Genomic DNA, 21,565 nt, shown 5'->3' on the forward strand with positions numbered 1-21,565 from the left:
TAGAGGATGTGGTCCATCTGTTCTGGAATTGTAGCTTTGTCAGAAGGGTATGGAAGTGTCTGGGGAAGCTGATAAAAGAGCTGATAGGAATCAGGACTCTAGAATTCAATATGATGATGTATGGGTTGTGTGAGGTGGAGGTGGAGAGGAGGAGCGTGTTGTGGAAGATAATAAACTGTATACAAGAAGTGGTGTGGGATGTAAGGAATGTGTTAATATTTAATAGAGAAGAGATTGGAGTGAATGTGTGTGAACCACAGCAGAACTAGCTGCACACTATATCAGCACCTGTCACAAGCTGAGAGATGTACATTAACCCCCACACCCCTGTGTGAAACTGTTACCCATATACCCTGCAATCATTATACCCTATCCCCTAGTATTCGTGTCATTATTGTCCCCCACCCCCTATTATTCACGCTTTGGCAATACTGAAATGTTCTTTAAAGCTGATTTGATTTAATTTGATTTGATTTGTGTGTGAGAGTTGTTCTGAGCAAAATGTATACATATTATCTGTTGGATGTGAAGCGGTTGGGGGAAAATGAAGGAAGAGAATTATGGAAACCAAAAGTGTGGAATAAAATGGTTAAAAATGTATAAAAGAGTGGGGAGAGGAGAGATTATCTGGGTTTTCTTTATAGCGATAGGAAAATGTATTACTGTTTGTGCAAAATGTATAGAAAAATATAGAGGGAAAAAAAGAGGTGAAAATGTTGATGTGTTAATAGATTGAGAAATTGAGGGGTGTTTTGGGAGTGAAAGGGAGTGTGGTGAGAGTGTATGGGGGGGGGGGGGGCATATGCTCTTACCAAAGGGAGAGAGAAAGAAAGCTTCCCGGAAAGGGGGGAAAGTAATTGTGAGGAGCAATAATGTGCTACGAGGGTCCGTTTGGTGGAGTATCGGAGAGAAGGGGCCGGTGCTCCCCTCCGGTGGGAGACCGTCGGAGGAAGAGCATATGGGGAGTGTGCGAGCTGGAAAGAGGGAGAATGTGTTGGATGAGGGAAAACAGGACAGGTGTTTGTCCCTGCATAGGGTGCTAGTTAATGAGGGGAAAGCGTTTTTCTTTATTATAAAATGTATTTGAATGTTGAAATATGAAATGTATTAACAAAATGTATGGGTTGTTGTAATGAAAGGGGGGTTTGTTATTTTCCGAAAAGTAACTCTGTAAATAAATATAAAAACATTTAATAGAAAAATAAAAAAAATAATAAAAAATGATCCTGCAGGTGGCTCTCCCAGGGCGAGGCTTGCTCATTGCACTTGGAGCTAGCTGACCTCTGCGATTTCCCCACATGCGGGAAACTCGACTGCACAATTTCTGGTAGTGGGGGACTGCGTGCGCGCTCTCCCCTGTTTTTGGACTGTTAGAAAAAACAGAAACAAAAATCAACAACAACAACAACCACCCACAGCACAGGTGTTTGTTCAGACAAGCTGCTATTGCCACTGCTTGGGCTTTGGGCCTGGTCAATAACTGTGGCATAAAAGGAGCACCCACCCACCCACCAACTAGCCAGGTAGCAACATCTCAAACAGGGAGAAATTACAATTAAGCACCTGGATAGAAACAAAAAAAGAACAGCGCAAAAAAACCATAGTGTAGTATATTTAAATAGTTTTATAAAAAATAAGGGTGAGTATTGCACGTACATCAAAAAGAAGGGTTAATAGCAAGACATGTTAGGGACATGTTACCACTCGGCAGGCATAACGGGATACAGGCACCGGGAATTGGACGTCCTCCCTCAAGAAGCTGGTGTTTGGATGCAGAGTATACTGCTCAGCTCGGTTCACAGCGTTGGGGAACCTTCCCGCGCCTTCACGGAGCTCACAGCAGTTGTTCTCAGGGGTGGATCACCGAGTCTCTTCCTGGTTAGTCCACGTTGGCGTGTGACGTCATCCGGCAGCGTCTCTCGGCCGGTCGCGTCTTTAGTGCGTCACTCCTTGGCGATATGCAGTCGAGCAGTATACAGAGTCCCTTGCAGGTCCCGCAATGAAACAAATGTCCCAATATAATGCCGCAATGGGGGTATAGGTAAAGAATAAAGGAGCGCGTTAACATGTCTTGCTATTAACCCTTCTTTTTGATGTACGTGCAATACTCACCCTTATTTTTTATAAAACTATTTAAATATACTACACTATGGTTTTTTTGCGCTGTTCTTTTTTTGTTTCTATCTAGCTTGGTGTTTGAACCATTCCCACTGATCAGCAGCACAAAACATCACCTATCAGGTTGTATTATTAATTTATATATAAGTCACTATTCTCTAGCACAGACCACATTGAGCGCAACATTTTTCTGTTTTCAAATTAAGCACCTGCGCAGACATTTAGGAATAAATTCAGGTGGATTGGGAAATAGGGAAACACATATAATTCATGAAAAAAACATTCTAAACAAAAAGGGCCAAGAACTGTAGAATATGAGTCTCAGCAGCAGCAGCAGCAGCAGCAGCAGCAGCAGCAGCAGCAGCAGCAGCAGCAGCAGCAGCAGCAGCAGCAGCAGCAGCAGCAGCAGCAGCAGCAGCAGCAGCAGCAGCAAAAATGTATCTGCTGAGCGCTGCAAAAAACAATCTCTATCTATCTATCTATCTATCTCTATCCAGGGAGCAGCAGACAGTGTCAGCTTGCTTCTATATGTAGCCCTCTTTCCCCCCCCCTAAGTGAGATTGGGGTGGGTAGGTGTATCTGACTACTTCTCAGTGTGGTGCGGTACCTGTTTGGCAACCAGGAGAGCTGAGCTTCCGCCATGGGGAACCTGGGGTATGTACTTACACTCGGTGCAGCGCCTCCACTGATGAGGGATCCCAACGGGGTGGAAGTGTGCCCTCACCAGAACAACCATACAGTAAATACACACCGTGTGAATAAACAGTATTTACTGAGCATGACTTGTAACTTCACTCTCTTTGCATAACATCAAACAATATATGAATAACAGTGCATCACTCTGAATGCATACCATCCCCTCACCCACATGTCCATCATCACATTCCCCTCAGTCTCTTGAGTGTCCACAACAGTAAAGAAAGTGTGTGTGAGGGATAGCGCTTCCTGTGTTGGGGCCCGGTGGTGCACTTAATGTATACTACCTCCCTGACCAGTCCTGGTCAGGAAAATCCTTGGACGCAGCAACACCGCACAGTGATCCCACGGCGTGCTGCGTTGCTCTCTGCAGGAATGGATGCACACGTTGACTCCACAGGGAAAAGAATCTCCAGCCGGAATGATCCTTGAACACAGTCTCTGATACACGCTGTACTGACAGTCAGGTACTGTCAGACAGAAATCCTCTTGCTCTCTAAATATGGTGAAAGAGTCCCTGTCCTAAGGCCGACCCTATACCATACAGCTTCCTCTGGTGTCATAGGGGACTAACTGGGCCCTGGGGTATGCCTCTACCCTAGTCCCTGCACGCAGAAGAACTCTCCCTGTAGCTTCTGTCTGATCCCAGACTCTGGCAGCTCACCACATGCAACTGCCACTGGTGATATAACACACACTGAACAACTAGAAAGCAACCCCCCTTCTTCCTATGAGGGGACTCTCACTGACACAGCCAAATAACTGCTGTGGCTGCACTACAAAGCTACTCTGTATATTCTAGTCATAGCACACACCACGGCAGCTGTGCCACTGACTAGACTTACACACACCTAAGGGCAGGGTCCCTATCTAAGGGGCCTTCCCTAAGAACTTACCCACAAGCCTAGTGGGGAGTGGGACCTACCTGGGACCTGTTGGTAACCTGGCCTAGTGTAAGAGCCTTGCTCCTTACACACTTCCTCCCCCTTCCTGCTCCCAGCTCCAACTGACAACGTGGTCCCCGCAACATTGTATCCTTCCTCCACAGGAGAAGCTGCAAAACCCTATTTGCTGGCTGGCTGCATGTGATGTGGGTGAAAGGGCAGTCCCCAGAGGCTGCTGGGAATTGTAGTCCACTCAGGACCTCTGTAGCATTGGGACCGCATGCGCTATCTTTACTGCGCACGCGCGATCCTGTAATGGCTACCGCGGTGGTAAGGGGGCTAGGGGGAAGACTGCTACACTCTCCCCCTGGTGAAAAATCCAAAGTCCCCGCTTGGGGAACGACGTCACTCAGCATACGTTTATACAATAAAAATGCAGAGCATGATATGTACAACTTATCACACTTGACGCTAAATAATAGGGTACAGTTCAGTTCACATAAAATAAACGAGGCCGGGGTGCATGCTGGGAGATTGGAGAGCATGGAGGCATAATCCTGTAGCTCTGTGCCCCTCTCCAACATAAGTAAGCAAAAAAGACGAATAACTACACCGATTTACACCAAAAAAGCACAAACGCTGCACAATAACCCCAGGATGTCAAAGAAACTGGCGAAAACCCCAGGAAAGCGGGGCTTACCAGCATATTTCGGCGAGAGCAGAGCCCGCAGAGCGGCCTCAGCAATGGCCCCCGCATCAAGACCAGGCTCTGAGTCAGAAGGAGAAGAGAACCCAGACAACCAGGGGCTGCTGCCGTATATTGAGCGGCTCTTTCAAGATTTAAAAAACGTTCTGCAAGCAGAGATAAGAGCCCTGGCCAAGGAAGTAGGAGGTCTGGGGGCCCGGACACAGGAGTTAGAGGTGCGGGTCGACGCGAACGCAAAAGCAATTCAGAAGGGCGCTAAAATCACGGTGGATCTCCAGTCCCAGATTAATGAAATACGGAACCGGCAAGAGGACGCCGAAAACAGGGACCGCCGCAATAATGTGCGCCTTCGCGGCATCCCTGAGGACATTGGGGACTGTGAGGAATTTGTAGGGCGCTGGATGGAGCATATCTGCCCGGAGTCCCCAAAAGAGAGGCTCGTGATGGACCGCTGCCATCGGGCATTGCGCGCTCGCCCCCAGCCCAATGAACTCCCTAGAGACGTTATAGTGCGTCTACATCATTACCGCACACGGGAGGAGATTCTACAAAAATCACGAAATATCCCCTTCATGGCGTTTGAGGGAGCTAAGATTGCGGTGTATCAGGATTTGTCACCCATCACACTGGCCAGACGGAGGGACCTGTGGCCTGTTACCAGGGTGCTAAGGGAGAAAGCGGTCCGGTACCGGTGGACGTTCCCCTTCGGCCTCATGGTGATCCGTAACGGGCGACCCATACACCTCAAGGCACCAGAGGAGGGGAACAAGTTCCTACAGAAACTGGGACTCGGCACGGCTCCTGGCGCTGGCAACGAGGAGCCTGAAGCCCCGGCGGTAAGCCCCGTGTGGAACACAGTCGGGAGCCCAGCCGGAGGAGGGGTCGTCTAAGTTACTAGTTTATCGCTGTTAAAATAAACCCCCAAGTTTTACAAGTTTTAAATGGTTCTGGATTAAAGTTGCACCAGCCCCAGCGAATATGCTGACACACGTTCCATACGGCGGGACTCCCCACGACAGAGGACCGGGGGGGGGGGAGGAAATAGCCCCCGTAATCTCCCACACGGCGCTGAGCCCTACGGAAGGAAAAGGAGACTGAACAAAAATTTCTGCTTACCTCGTGGTCCAGTCATGGCGACCGAGGTTGCAATGGCGGCTCCCCAGCTTGCAACGCAGAACACGGAAGCGGAGAGCGCGGGAAGAGCTCACCAGGCGGGAAAAAGGACCAGGTAGGAGGAGCGGCTTCAGCTGCGTCTTCCTCGGGCGACTGCCTACTCCAAGATGGCGGAGGGAGCAAGACGTCACAGGAAGGGGCGTCCCCAAAGGCGGCCATCTTGAGTGGGGCGGAACAAGGGGGAACAAGGAAGGACGTGACGCACGGAAGTCGACGCGGTTCCGGCGGCGACGGCCATTCTACACCGGAGGGAGGCAGCATAAGGCGCAAGAGGAGAAACGGAGGGACAAGCGCAACCGGAGAGCAGAGGCCGAGCGGACAGCCGAACCAAGCCGCGGGGAAGAGCGGCATAGCAACAATTAGACAGAGGGAGGGGATGAGGGAAGACAACAAGGGACAATAGGAGCCCCGGTAGCAGCTTAGTAAGGGGAGTTAGAGAGATAAGAGAGACCGGACGCTGAGTAGGTAGAGTAGATGGTATTGAGTGGTAGAAAGTGTGGGGAAGTGGCAAGCACGAGCGGATAGAGAGAGAGTACTGTAAGTGAGAGGCAGAGGTTAGAGCTAAGAACATATGTGAAAGGAAAAGCAGGGGGAAGTGAACGCAGAAGGGGAGGAGTCGGAGTAGCAAGTGACGGGAGCAAGAAAGAAAAGTAAGTGAGAACAAGATGGGGATAGGCAAGTGTGCAGGGAGGTGGCAGGTTATAGGGCACGTGAAGGAGAAGGAGGTGAGGCGAGAAAAGAGGTGAGGGGAAAGGAAGCCTAATAGCGGCAGAGTACCTAGGGAGAGGTAAGAAGGAAAAAAGAGGTGAGAGGGGGAGCTAGAAGACAATGGGGAGCTCAAGGAAGTCAGCTGCAGAGGAGCAGAGTACTTAGGAGGTGGGAGGCACGATATATGCTGGTGCAGACTGGCATAAAAAAGATATTAAAAAAAAAAAAAAAAAAAGGGGAGGGAATTAGCGGAGGAGAAATTAGCCAAGTGGAGACAGGAAGTCCTCATAGGTAGAGAGAGAATGTGAGAGAGAATGTGGAAGGTCACATAGTGGGCAGCACAAGAGGTTGGGGGTGAGATGCAACACGGGGTTATTAGTGAAAGTTATAAGCGTAGTTATTCGTTCATTTAGAGATAACGGGAAACAAACGGGGAGGGGCGGGGGGGTAGAGGCCTGCCCTGATCTCCGCATGTGCTCCGAGTCGGGACTGGCTGGGTTTAGGCTAGTGGATTCCGACAAAGTCCCCAGGTTGGGTTGGGCGACGGGGGAGGGGGAGGGACGCCAAGAGGGAGTGCGGGAACCCCCCCCCCCCCGTCGGTTACCCAGGGGCGAGGATCACGGGCCTGCGGCACGGGTGCCAATGCCACGTGACCCATGTTCTGATATCTGTTTTTTCTTTGTTATTTGTCTATATGTTCCCCTCCCCACCCCCCTTTTGTGTCAGCCCTCCCTGGATGTCAATCCCAGAAACAAAGGCTTGGTGCACAGAGAGAGAGAAGCGGGAGACTGATCGGCGAAAAAGACATCAGGAGACAGGTTACCTACCGGTCCAACAACGGCGGTTACGTAGATGGTTCACGATATACTGTTCAGATGAGTAATGAGATTATTATGGTTTCACATAATGTGAAGGGGTTCAACAGTCCCGTTAAGCGGAGAATTGCCTTTAGGGAATATACCCGGCGGAAGGCCGACATTATTTTCCTACAGGAAACTCATTTTTCCCGCGTAAACCACCCGAAATTTCTAGATAAGAGCTATAAAACATTCCACCTGGCATCGGCAAATGTCAAAAAGAGGGGCGTAGCAATTATCACGCACAACAGGCTTGCCCTGACCATAGATAAGCAATACTCTGACCCATAGGGTAGATTCTTAATCTTAACGGGCAAGATACAAAATCAACAGGTAACACTAGCGTCAGTATATGCCCCGTGCGAACAAAACCCTGTTTTCTTTGAACAGTTTTTCTCCATACTACATAAAATGGCAAAGGGAAATACCTTCCTCGCTGGGGACCTGAACCGCACACTGGACCCTGACCTTGACAGATGCACCCAACCTAACACTACCCACAGACAGGACATATTAACCCTCCGCAAGGGCCTTCAAGACTGTCAGTTGACGGATATCTGGAGAGAGCAACACCCGGTGACCCGAGAATATACTTTCTACTCACATCCCCATGACAGATATAGCCGAATAGACTACTTCCTGGTATCAAACAGAGTGGTTCCAGTGGTGGGCCACACAGAGATTCACGAGATCTCGTGGTCCGACCATGCGCCTATAGAGCTGAGGTGCACGATTGTAGGGCTAGACAGACCCGGAGCAAACTGGAAGCTCAATGAGCTTCTTCTCAAGGCCCCGGCCACCGAAAGGGCGATACGGGACCGGATAAAAGATTTCTTTAGGGAAAACGAGGGAAGCGTACAGTCGCAGGCCACGCTTTGCGAAGCCCATAAGGCTACTCTTAGGGGGTTCCTTATGAATATCGCTGGTAAGCGGAGACGAGAGAAAGCTTCTAAAATACATGAGCTGCAGGCGAGATTGACACTTCTCACTGCACAACACTCCGCGGATAAAAACCAGAACACGTGGCAAGAATTGTTAGATACCAAGGCGGCCCTTAATTTGGTGTTATCATCCCAGGCCGAGAAGGAGTTAGCTTGGTCCAAACGCAGATTTTATGAAAAAGCCAACAAGCCAGATACCTTACTAGCCAACAAGCTCCGAAACAAGCTTCCAAACTTTCGGATAGCAGCAATTAGAACCCAGCAGGGTGATCTTACCTCTGATCCGAAACAAATAGTGGAAACATTCCGGAAATACTATGCTACACTGTATGATGGAGATAAGGTCACCCATAACCCAAAAACATCGGCTGCCCTCAAGAGGTTTCTGTCTGAGGCACAGCTTCCGACCCTGGGCAGGGTTGAGAAGGAGGCCCTGCAGGGTGATTTCACCCTGGAAGAGATCACAGAGGTAATTAAGTCCCTCAAACCAGCCAAGGCCCCAGGCCCTGACGGATACTCAAATTTATACTATAAAATTTTTTGTAAGACCCTAGCCCCTCATCTTCTGAAGTTATTTAACGGAATCCTAGAGGGAGAGCCCTTCCCGACCCAGATGCTCCAGGCATCTATCTCGGTGATCCACAAGCCTGGAAAGGACCCGGCAGACTTCAAGAGCTACCGGCCAATCTCCCTGATTAATTCGGACATAAAAATCTTCTCCAAACTATTAGCAAACAGGGTGGGTAGTGTCCTTCCAGGCCTGATACATCCGGATCAAGTAGGCTTTATTGCAGGTAGACAGGCGGCAGATAACACCAGACGGATAATTGATCTAATAGATTTGGCAAGACAAAAACACATTCCGTCCATGGTGTTGAGTCTGGATGCCGAGAAGGCATTTGACCGTATCGATTGGTCCTACCTCCGAGAGACGCTGGGGGTGTTTGGGTTTGGGGGCCGCCTTCTTGAAGCAATAATGGCCCTATACGCAGGCCCCACAGCGAAAGTGCGGCATCAGGGCTTCCCTTCCGAGCTATTTAACATTCGAAGTGGAACTCGCCAGGGTTGCCCGCTGTCCCCTTTACTTTTTGCCCTTTGTATCGAACCCCTCGCAGCCCACATTAGATTAAGCCCTAATATATCAGGAATCCAATTGGGGGGACAGCATCACAAAGCTGCGCTATATGCAGACGACGTGATCCTGACCATCTCTAAACCGCTGACAACCCTGCCCAATGTCTTTGAGATCTTGGGCGCCTTTGGCAGGATTTCAGGGTTCAAGATTAACCAGGCCAAGTCTGAGGCGCTCAACATCAATCTACCTAAACCGATCGAAAAATTATTAGAATTAAATTTCAATTTTAAGTGGCAATCCTCCGCTATCAAATATTTAGGGGTATACATCACTAGGGATTATAATACTTTATATAAGGCAAATTTCCCCAAGATGATGAAGAAGCTCAAGGAAGATCTCAGGGTATGGGCGGGGTACGGGATATCATGGTTCGGCAGAATTCATAGTGTAAAGATGAATTTACTGCCCAAAATGTTATATCTGTTTCAGACCCTACCAATACCTTTAATTAAATCTGAGATCCAAGCCCTTCAAGCTCACATCATCCAATTTATTTGGAACAAAAAACGCCCACGAATAGCAAAAAGCCTACTGACAAAACCAGTAGTAAAAGGAGGACTTTCGGTACCTTGCTTGATGGCGTATTATAAAGCGGCACAATTAGGCCAAATCATTCAATGGCACACGGACCCCACAAACAGAAGATGGACAGAGCTAGAAAGGGAATGTTGTGCCCCAGTGGCACTTCAAGATTTGATCTGGCTACCAAAACAATGCAAGAAAGGCATTGGAACGCCGCTCTGCGCAGTGGCGAACTCCTTAGCGGTCTGGGAGACATCTAAATTTAAAGCTAACTTAACCACCCCCCACACATTAATGTCCCCCCTATGGGGCAACCCGGACTTTGCTCCGGGGCTGTCGAGTGATAAATTTGTAAAGTGGACGCAGGCAGGGTACAACCGATTAAAGGACCTGGGGGGTAAGGGATCTATCAAGACGTTCGATTGGTTTAAAGAGGCATCAAATTTCCCAAATTCAGAATTATTTAGATTCCTCCAGGTCAGGGCATTTTATAACAAATTTCCTGTTCGTCCTGCACCAACTAATTTTGAACAGCTGTGCTCCAGACCAACGGACACACGGGGACTGACATCTCGGATGTACAGGGAGGTAGTCTGTCCGGCTGGTAAGGACTCCCTCCGCCTACGATACATGCGACAGTGGGAGACAGAGCTAGGGGAGACATTAGAGGACGACGACTGGAAATACATATTGCAAACTGCAGCGAAAAGTTCAATATGTGTCACATTAAAGGAGAACGCATATAAAGTCCTCATGCGGTGGTACCACACCCCAGTCAAATTATCTAAATTTGTCAAAGGTTATTCGCCGCTCTGCCCTAAACAGTGCGGAGAATTAGCTGACCTTAAACACATGCTGTGGTCTTGCCCAAGGGTGGTCCCGATTTGGGAAAAAATTCGAAACTGGCTGGAAGGGATGCTCGACTTAGAGATCCCCCTGGACCCGTGGCTGTTCCTTGTGGGCAGGCGGCCCCAGGGCATGTCTAAAACAACACATAAACTGGTCATGCATTTTGCGACCGCCACCCGATGCGAGATCGCAGCACTGTGGAAGCAGAATGAGATCCCAATTATCCCCAAAATCAGGAACCGAATTTGGCACGTCTGCCAGATGGAGCAGTTGACGAGTTGGGTCAACGACTCTGGCGCTAAATTTCTAAAAGTCTGGGGCCCGTGGCTGGAACAAACCAACATCCCAGGGGTGGACGCCGCCTCAATTTTGCACTAATAGTATGAAAAATGCGTTCTCCTTGGATGGGACAGACGGGACATAGACGTAGGGAGACGTTATTTAGGGCCACCCACACACTACAATGAGCAACAGGCCTATCAAAGTGAATCTCCAGCTACTTGTGGTCGCTTCAACCCCTCGCCAGAACATCGCAAGAACGCCCCCCCCCCTCTTCCCCCTCCACCATACGTCTCCTCCCCAGTCCCGTAAGTCAAGTACGTCCTGTCTTAAATCCCTAATTGGGGTTCGTTTGGTGCTGTCAGTGTCGACAGCTGTTTTCTCATAAAAATGTGGTTTGACCATAATGTACGCCCATGGGCGGTGCGTGTCTGTAGATCGGATTTCCACAAATAAAAATGAAAGTTGAAAAAAAAAATAACCGAGTCCAGCTGAGTGTTAGCTGCTTGCTGAGACCAATTGTGGGGTGCCCCTAACTGATAATGTGGAGGTACCTCACTTTGACTTTTGTGAGCCTCCGTCTGGGTAATCTCTTGGAAATCATGCTCTGGGGTAACAGTCATTGGTTCCGAACTACTTCCTCCCCCTGGTGGAAGGAATAGCACAGTGTCTCTTGGCCAGACCTTTACCTGGCCATCTGCGGCATGGATGCGGTAGGCCAGGAGGTCTTGACCCTTTCCTTGGTCCACCACATGGCGAATGAAACACTCCATGTCGCGCTTAGCAAAGGCAAATTTCACTGGATCACTAACAACACAGTCCTTGTCCCTAAGTACCTGGGAGGCTTCCACTGGGAAGCGAGCAATTAGCAATGTCTCTGTACTCAAAGTCTCTGTTACATCCTGCAGGGGGTAAAGGGTTGATACCTTACCACTGCGGTGATTCATGGTGGCCAACAGGTCCTCGGGGACGCTGTCAGTTCCCACCTCGGCTGTCTTGGGACCTGTCCCCGGCACTTCTGGGGCAGTCCACTCACTGTCTTTAATCGGGAGCGTTGGATCCCAGTCCTGGGACCATTTGGGTTGGAGCGCACGGGCTCACACTCAGTTCAGTCACAGTAATACTTATAGCAGCACTGGACATCATGATGGGGCTGTCTTTCCTCTTCACCTGGACGATAGGCGGTGGGTACTGGTCCACTCGCACCACTGGACAGCGGTCTTCAAAGGAGGACACCTCCGTCAGGACGCGATGCCGAGTGGAGCCAATCGCCCTGGTGGCCAGACTTAAGGAGCTACTGTGCTCCGCGGTCACCTGGAACCTCACACCCGACACCCCTGGGGCAGTCAACTCACCCTTGTCGTCGTTAGGTACTGATCCCAAGCCTAGGACCGATGGTACCATCGTAGTAGGCCGGACTGGCAGTGGTAAGGCACACGGCCCCACAGCAGGCGAGCAAACGGCTCTTTGTCCTCAGCTTCACTTGTCATCTGTGGTTCCGGCATTTGAACCGAATCTGGAACCGCGGTTAGGGCGCATGGGCCCTCCGTAGTTGAGGTAGGTTGGTTAGCCGCATCTTCCTCTGCGGGTTCCGTAGCACACAGCAGCACTGGTTTTACGAACTGTGCCTCACAGCAGGCACACTTGGGTCCCCAGCTCAATTCGCCATCTGGAAAATCACACTTGGGGCATAGGCACCTGACGTACCTTTTACCTTCCACTTTCACAACCTGAACCCCTCGTGGTCGCTGATAGGGATCAAAGTTCATACCACCAGAGAGATTAAGGTCTTTCTGTAAGCACGGGCACAAAAGAAATGTTACATACAGTCCCTCTGCTGGCCAAACACCATACAACTGCGGATGTGGTTCGCTGCATCCTGTACTGTCCTTAGTGGAGACAGCAGTTACTGATTGAGACTCACTGTGCTGGCTCCCCCTGGTGGACTCCAGAGGAGGAGCACCTTCTTTCAAGGAGTGGTTCTGACTCTGCGCTGAGCCACTCACAGCGCAGGGGCGGGGCTCTGTTTTTCGCATCAGACCCGGACAATATTCTGCAACAATTTCTTGTACAGTCCTGGTGCTCGCCCGACTTGGAGGGAGCCGCCATCTTAGGTGTGACTCACTGCTTGAGAGAGCCTCCATTTTAATCACAGTCTCATCAATTACACTATGACTCTCTGCATAGATAGGGGGGTAGCCTTCTGGTTTTCCTGACATTTCAGGGTAGATAACAGGACACCATACTTTAGTGAGGGTTCCATGGAGCAATATTTTGGATGGGCCTCCTTCTCTTATTAAAGCTTGTTCGGCCCTCACCAACACTGAGCACCACACTCCATCTGCATCTAGGCAGCAGCCTAAGACTTTTGCACCCCATAAGCCTGGGTACTGACACAATATTAAGCAAATATCACAGGAGGGAGTGTCAGCAGGAACTCGTCCTATAGCAAGGGTTTGCGAGGGCGGGACTTGCCCCTTTAATGCCCATTCGTACACTTCTTGGCAGGATGGCAATGATAATGAGAACAACATAATTTATACTGAATTCGGGCACCCCTGGTCCGGATCTCAGCAGCGCCTCCAAATGTAGCCCTCTTTCCCCCCCCTAAGTGAGATTGGGGTGGGTAGGTGTATCTGACTACTTCTCAGTGTGGTGCGGTACCTGTTTGGCAACCAGGAGAGCTGAGCTTCCGCCACGGGGAACCTGGGGTATGTACTTACACTCGGTGCAGCGCCTCCACTGATGAGGGATCCCAACGGGGTGGGAGTGTGCCCTCACCAGAACAACCATACAGTAAATACACACCGTGGGAAAAAATGTATTTACTGAGCATGACTTGTAACTTCAATAACACTCTCTTTGCATAACATCAAACAATATATGAATAACAGTGCATCACTCTGAATGTATACCATCCCCTCACCCACATGTCCATCATCACATTCCCCTCAGTCTCTTGAGTGTCCACAACAGTAAAGAAAGTGTGTGTGAGGGATAGCGCTTCCCTGTGTTGGGGCCCGTTGGTGCACTTAATGTATACTACCTCCCTGACCAGTCCTGGAAAATCCTTGGACGCAGCAACACCGCACAGTGATCCCACGGCGTGCTGCGCTGCTCTCTGAAGGAATGGATGCACACGCTGACTCCACGGGGAAAAGAATCTCCAGCCGGAATGATCCTTGAACACAATCTCCTCCTCTTGCTCTCTAAATATGGTGAAGGAGTCCCACTCCTAAGGCCGACCCTATACCATACAGCTTCCTCTGGTGTCATAGGGGACTAACTGGGCCCTGGGGTATACCTCTACCCTAGTCCCTGCACGCAGAAGAACTCTCCCTGTAGCTTCTGTCTGATCCCAGACTCTGGCAGCTCACCACATGCAACTGCCACTGGTGATATAACACACACTGAACAACTAGAAAGCAACCCCCCTTCTTCCTATGAGGGGCCTCTCACTGACACAGCCAAATAACTGCTGTGGCTGCACTACAAAGCCACTCTGTATATTCTAGTCAGAGCACACACCACGGCAGCTGTGCCACTGACTAGACTTACACACACCTAAGGGCAGGGTCCCTATCTAAGGGGCCTTCCCTAAGAACTTACCCACTAACCTAGTTGGGAGTGGGACCTACCTGGGACCTGGGGGTAACCTGGCCTAGTGTAAGAGCCTTGCTCCTTACACACTTCCTCCCCCTTCCTGCTCCCAGCTCCAACTGACAACCTGGTCCCCGCAACATTGTATCCTTCCTCCACAGGAGAAACTGCAAAACCCTATTTGCTGTCTGGCTGCACGTGATGTGGGTGAAAGGGCAATCCCCAGAGGCTGCTGGGAATTGTAGTCCACTCAGGACCTCTGTAGCATTGGGACCGCGTGCGCGATCTTTACTGCACACGCGCGATCCTGTAATGGCTACCGCGGTGGTAAGGGAGCTATGGGGAAGCCTGCTACACATATTTATGCAAATGCCAGGTAAGCAGCTATGCTGGTAAGGGGCAAAGTGACAAGTGTGCCAGCAGGACAGGGCACCTCTCCAGCAGCAGCAGCAGCAGCAGGTGTCAGTGAAGGTCAGAAAAAGAGAGTGCCAGCAGGTAGGGGAGATGAAGAAAGCCACCGCAGAAATATGGTGTCCCCCTGTCTGTCTGTCTGTCTGTCGGTCTCTCCGCCAGCTGAAATGACAGAGCTGAGCGGTGTTCAAAGTGATTGCTTCTTCCTTTTAAAACCACGAAAAAGTACCTTGCGGCGAAGCTTGGCTTCTCCGGGTGCTTGTTGGATGGGCGGGGGAGGGGCTTTGCTTCTAGGGAGGGGATATTTTGGATCTATGTTGTTTGACAAATATTCGCTGCTGCTGCTGCTGCTGCTGCTGCTGCTGCTGCTGCTGCTGCTGCTGCTGCTGCACAAATGTTTGCATGGAATGGCCTAAGCTGATCCTTGCTGCAGGTTCTGGCTCAGATACTGGGCCTCAGCTACTGTGGTGGTTGCCGCTGCTGCCGCTGCACCAATGACCAGGCTGCTCTCTCCACAAGGGTGACACTTGTCCTGGGACAGGGCTAGTTGCCCCCCCAGCACCATTGCAACTCATACTTACCTGGCAGGGGAGTACACTACGCAGTGTCGAAGCTCCTCTGCAGGGATCTAGCTGGGACTGTGCCCCCTTGGCCCTGTGGCATCGGCTCCTTCGGGAGTCTTAAGCCACTTGCTGCATTTGGGGGGGCACGCTATCCTGAGCGGTCTAGGAAGGCGATTTGAAGAAAGATGGCGACAGACGCGCATCTTAAGAACACGATCCGGTTCCTGATTGATGCAGAGGAAAGAAACCGTGTTGGGCTGAAGTTCGTGGTTGAGGACGTGCTGCGGAGAGTCGGAGTAGACACTGGGAAAGTGTTCTGCCTGCAGGATTTCCAGCGCCAGGGCATCTTTGATGTGATGTTCCATATGGAAGGAGAATGCCTGGATCTTTACGAGAGAGTGAAGGAGATGATGGCGGACCCAAGTATGCGAGGAGTGAAAGTCATTCCGAGCTTTCAGATGGAGGAGAAGATGGTGACGATACATATGTATAACCCGTTCGTGCCAAAGGAAGACCTGGTAATGTTCTTGAAGCGATACAGCACAAGTGTCAAAGGTGGTGTAGAAGTAAAGAACGCTTACGGGATGTACAACGGAAAAAGGAGGTTCTGGGTCCGGCTCAGACCTGACCCGGGCGGAATAGGAGGGGTGGCGCATCCACCTTCAGTGTTCAGCCTCGGGGGCAATCGAGGTTTTTTGAACTATTATGGCCAACCGACATATTGTAGGAATTGTTACCAGTATGGACATACTAAAGACTGTTGTGAGAAAACTGGGATAATTTGCAGGAACTGTGGAAGAGAAGGACATTTGGCAGCAGATTGTGATATACCAAAAAAATGCGATCTGTGTGGGGACATTGGACACTTTGCGAGACAATGTTCAAAGAAAAGCTATGCGAAAGCTGCCAAAATGGGGTTTGGTACAGAGGAAGCAGATGATTTTGTAGTTACTGATAGATTACAGAAGAGAGCAGGGAAAACACAAGTGGAGGAGGTGGATGCAACCTTGCTAGAGCAGACAAGGGAAGTTTTGGGAAAAAAAGAGGAAGATGTCTTTCTAGAGTCCCTCGTGCAGAAGCCCGAAGTGGTAATGCAGGGGGCTATGTTGCAGAAAGAGACAGGGGGAGTAGAAGTAGAAACCCTGGTGGTGGGGAGTCCTAGTTGGGCAGAAAGTATGGAAATACAAGATGTACAAGAAAAGGGGGAGATTTCCCAAGAGGAGGTGGAGGAAATGGAAGTAGGAGAGAAGAAATCACAAAAACGGAAAAATCAGCAAAGAAAAGAGGGTAACCAAGATAGAGAGGAGGAAAGTAGAGGAGGACCCAGGGAGAAAGTTGAGAGGGTATGTGGGGAACAGGCAGAAGAAGTACCAAGTAAGAGTACTTTAAAGGAGAAAATGCTAGAGTTTGAGAAGGCAGTAGGGGAGGTAGAGTTTTGGACAATAATTTTTAGAAAACAACATGTAGGGAGTACAGAACAGCAAATAATAGAGAGACTAGACAAACTAATGCATCAAAGGAAAAACATTACAAAAGGGGAATACGAGGAATTGAAAAAAGAGCATATACAGTGGGTGGAGATAAAGGAGGGCAGAGCAGTCCCTAATGAAAGAGAGGAGGTAAGGGAGCTCTGGGGAGAACTGGAGGACGTGAATGAGGAGGAGAAAGGACAAGATTTAGTGAGCCCTTCAGAGGTGACAGTGGTGGAGGAGACCCCGGAAAGTATCAGGCCAGATAGAGGGGAGAAAGAGAAAAGAGATTGTGAAGGGTATCCGAGTATTCTGGAAACCCAAGCACTGGGAGCAGCACCATCAATAGCAAGAAGTAGTGGGAGTGATTGGGGACAGATCTCCTCGTCAGAAAGTGAAGGAGGAAGGGCGCAGAAAGAGGGAAAGACAACCCCAAGTAAGGAGATAGAAGGGGTGAAGACAACAGGGATGCCAAAACTGAAGGTGGGAGGAACGAGTAGAAGTGAAAGTGAGGGAGGAGCTCTCTCTGTGGGAGAGAGCGGGGGAGAGGAAACAAAAAAAGGAGATTCTACAGGTATGGGAACAAGCACGAGAGCGGAGACTAGTGGGGGTACTCAACAGCAAAGAGCATTGGCAACGGGAAAAGAAGTAGGGCTCACAAAGGAAGAGGTTTTGCACAAACGACTAGGGTGGAAATTTGGGCAGAATTATTGGGACGTGAAAGAAAGAAGGGACAGGTATGAATCTGATGTGAGGAATGGATACCAGGTAGAGCAAAGTAAGAGAAATTTGGAACGTGCGGAGGAAGAATTAAGAAAGATGATCACAGCATTAGAGAGCGGGGGAAGGCGTTGAGTTTTAAGGTTTGGTTTGTAAGGAAAAGATGAAAGAATCTTGAAGGAATGGGATCTCTCTCAGCAAATATATGAAATGTATTGTGATATGTTCTGTTTGTTACTATCTGTAAAGTGATACTTACTGATTGTTAATAATGTGAACGTTAATAAAAAAAAAAAAAAAAGCCATGATCCTGCGGGGGGCGCTGCTGGAGCAGGCATAGCCTTGTGCTTGGAAAGCAGAGCTTTGAAGTATCGTGTTTGGGTGGAAGACCTTTTTTTTTTGAAGAAACAGAATGGAGAATCGTGGGCAGTTTGTTCCAAACACCATTAGATTCAGACTGGATAATGCTCCCAGATTCCTGAGGTTGGAGGAGTTCTACAGCCAGATATTGGAAGACACACTGAAGATTGGACATGAGGATAGTTATTGCATTCAGGAATTTCCAAATCACCGTTTCTATGATGTGGCTCTTCATATATGTGAGCAATGTACGGGTGTTATGGAAAGAGCAAAGGAGGAAAAGGATGTGGACTGTATGCGAGGTGTAGAGCTGGTACCCTTGTTTGCAAGAGGAGAAGTTGCTATAATTGTGCACACGTATAACCCTTTTACACCAGACGAGGATATTTTGGTGTTCCTGTCACAGTATTGTGAGAGTGTCAAGGAAGGACAGAGACTGAAAAGCCGGCTTGGCATTTATAATGGAAAGACTAGATATTGGTGCAAGCTGAGGATGTCCCCAGATGGAGTGGGGGGAGTCATGCACCCCCCGGGGACCTTTAACATTGGAGGAAACCGGGGGTACTTGTACTACCGGGACCAGCCGCAATATTGCAGGAAGTGCATGGAGTATGGTCACACACAGGAGGGCTGTACTAAAGAAGATGTAATAGTTTGTCGCAAATGCAGGAAGGAGGGACACCACGCTGCAGAGTGCAAGGAGCCATCTAGATGTGATTTATGTCAAGAAACAGGGCACATGGCTAGATTTTGTGCAAAAAAGAAGTCATATGCACAGGCTGTGAGGAGAAGGGAGATTGCAGAGCGCCCAGAGGGATGGGTTAAGGCGGAGAGTGAGTATGATATGCTGCATGGAGTTGAAAGCAGACAGGCGACGCCCGTGGAACCAGCTGCTGAGGCTCCCACTGATGAGGCCTTAACGAGGGGTGAAGCAGCAGCTGAGGAGGAGCTGCCAGATTCAGACTCAGATCTGTTTGAGTGTATGGAGGAAACACCCGTGCTTTTAGCTGAGAATGTTCTCCAGAACGAGGACCAGGCATGGGGGGAAGCAACAGTTGAGGAGGCGGAGCCGGACACAGGAGAGGGGGAGGAGCCTGACCTGATGCAAGGAGAAGGCGAGGGAACCCCAGGACTGAAGGCCATTTGTTCTGATGTGGAAGGCCTTAATCAGCAAATTACGGAAGAGGGTATGGAGATATTGGAAGGAGGGGAACGTCCGCCGAAGAGGAAGATGGAGGAAGAAAATCTTGCTCCTTCAAAGGCAAAATGCCTGGGAGGAGAAGAGGAAGAGAAGATCAGTGTGATTTTTGATTCGGGGGAGTTGGTGGGCGTGGTGGGTTGGATGCTAGCCCCTTGCGCTCCCCGGCATATCCTTTGACGGGCGTGGCGGATGGGCAGGGTTCACCAGGAGGGCAGAGCCTTTCCTATGCGGATGAAACTGCGGCAGAGAAGTTGATGCTTGGATTTCCGTCTCTGGGGTTCCCCCACGGTGGAAGGTGCTGGACAGAGCTAAGTATATTTTTGATAATTGTTACTTGGGATTGTGCCTTTTTCATGTCTCGCTAGTATAAGAAGAAATGACTTTGACGCTGGCGTCGTTAAATGTACGAAGCTTAAAGAAGCGTACAAGAAGAGTGAGAATATTTGACTTACTGGCAAAAGAAAGATGTGATATTTTTTGTTTACAAGAATGTACGATCACTGAACCCCCAAAAGAAGAAGAGTGGGTGTGGGGGGAATCTGTGTGGTCATGTTGCCTAGAGAGCAGAAACAGTGGGATTGGGATATTATTTAAGGGGAAAGAGTTCAAAATATGCAAATGTGAGGTAATTGAACCGGGAAGGTTATTTTTTGTTTTGGTGAAGTGGAAGGGGGAATGTTTCAGAATATTTAATATATATGCAGCTCCAAAGGAAAATCAAAGAAGGTTGCTGTTTGAGAAACTTAGGTTGTTTTTACCAGGAAGAATGAAAACTTTTGTGTTAGGAGACTTTAATTGTATAATTAGGGAGGGGGATAGGGTGGGGGGTGCAGACAGGAGTAAGCCTGACAATTCTGGGGTACTGTTGAAAACCATTATGGGTGATTTTTCTTTTAGGGATACTTTTCAGGTGTGGGGGAAAGAAAAAAGGGAATTCACTTGGTTTTGTGAGAGTGGAGGGGTAAAGTCTAGAATTTACCGTATTTTTATTTCTGAAGGGTTGAAGGTGGAGAGCTGGAAGGGGTTAAGAGTACTTTTCTCTGACCATGCATGTGTTGTATGTAAAATAGAAGTAGAGGGAGTGGAAAAGTATGGAAGGGGTTACTGGAAACTTAATGTTTCACTATTAGAAAAACCTGGGATCAAGTTTCAGTATGGGAAATTGTATGTTTATTTAAAGAGGAGAATGGGGGAATACAAGGGAATACTGGAATGGTGGGAGTGGGTAAAAATTGAAACAAAAAAGTTTTTTAATAGGAAAGGTAAGGAGTTGGCAAGAAAACAGGAGGAAGATTACAGGAGGGTGATCCTGAGAAAACAGTTTCTCCTCAGGTTAAAAGAGATGGGAAAGGATGTGGAGGGAGATCTTAAAAGGGTTAGGGTGGAGTCTGAGGAATTACTGGAAAAAAGAGGTAGAAGGATAATTCATGCTGCAAGAGTGGAAGCGGTTGAAAAGAATGAAAAATGTACCTCTTTTTTCTTTAAAAAAGCGTTTACAGGGAAGTCAAGCCCAATTCCTGTGTTGAATGAAGAGGGGGCAGAGGTACAGTAAAAGAAACGGAAAAAGTTCTGAAAGTTTGTGAGAATTTTTATTCCAAATTATATGAGGAAAAGGATCGTGATATGTCCTTAGAAAAAGAGCTAGTTGAAAAAATTGAGGAAAAACTAAGTAAAGATGATCAGGTTTTCTTGGTGAGAGATCTAAACAGTGAAGAATTAAATGAGGTAATAAGGAATGGAAGGAAAGGGAAATCACCTGGCAAGGATGGGTTACCACATGAGTTGTACTCCTATATGTGGGACATAATTGGAGAAGAGTTTTTTAAGTTATGCAACACAATTTTTAAGTTAGGAGAAACGCCGGAATCCTTTAAAGAAGGTATAATTGCATTAATATTCAAAAAAAAGGGGGACAAAAGAGATCTTAAAAACTGGCGTCCTATAACTCTGCTGAATTCAGATTATAAAATTGTGGCAAAAGTGGTAATGCTAAGACTGAAGCCTTTCTTATGCAAATTGGTGGAAGAGGAGCAGGTGTGTGGTGTACCAGGGAGACAGATGGTAGGGAATCTAATTCTCCTGAGGGATTTAATTTGGTATTGTTTGGAGCGGCAGCAACCACTAGTTATTGCAAATATTGATTTTGAGAAGGCTTATGACCTTTTGTCTCATGCCTTTTTGTTTAAAGTCCTGGGAAAGTTAGGAATACCAATGGAAATCGTTAGATGGATAGGTAGTTTATATAAAGGTATTAATAGTAGAGTTTTAGTAAATGGCTGTTTTACTGAAAGAATTTGGGTGAAATCAGGGGTAAGGCAGGGGTGTCCTCTGTCCCCGTTGGCATTTATTTGCGCTATAGAGCCTTTGTTGCAG

General features: G+C 48.7%; 1 pseudogene; it reads left to right on the forward strand.

Moving 5' to 3' along the window:
- Positions 1-1,217: 1,217 nt before the first annotated feature.
- On the forward strand, positions 1,218-1,359 carry LOC142474133 (U1 spliceosomal RNA; annotated as a pseudogene).
- The last annotated feature ends 20,206 nt before the right edge of the window (positions 1,360-21,565 follow it).

Source organism: Ascaphus truei, assembly GCF_040206685.1.
Source record: "Ascaphus truei isolate aAscTru1 chromosome 13 unlocalized genomic scaffold, aAscTru1.hap1 SUPER_13_unloc_6, whole genome shotgun sequence".
In the NCBI taxonomy this organism is placed as follows: Eukaryota; Metazoa; Chordata; class Amphibia; order Anura; family Ascaphidae; genus Ascaphus; species Ascaphus truei.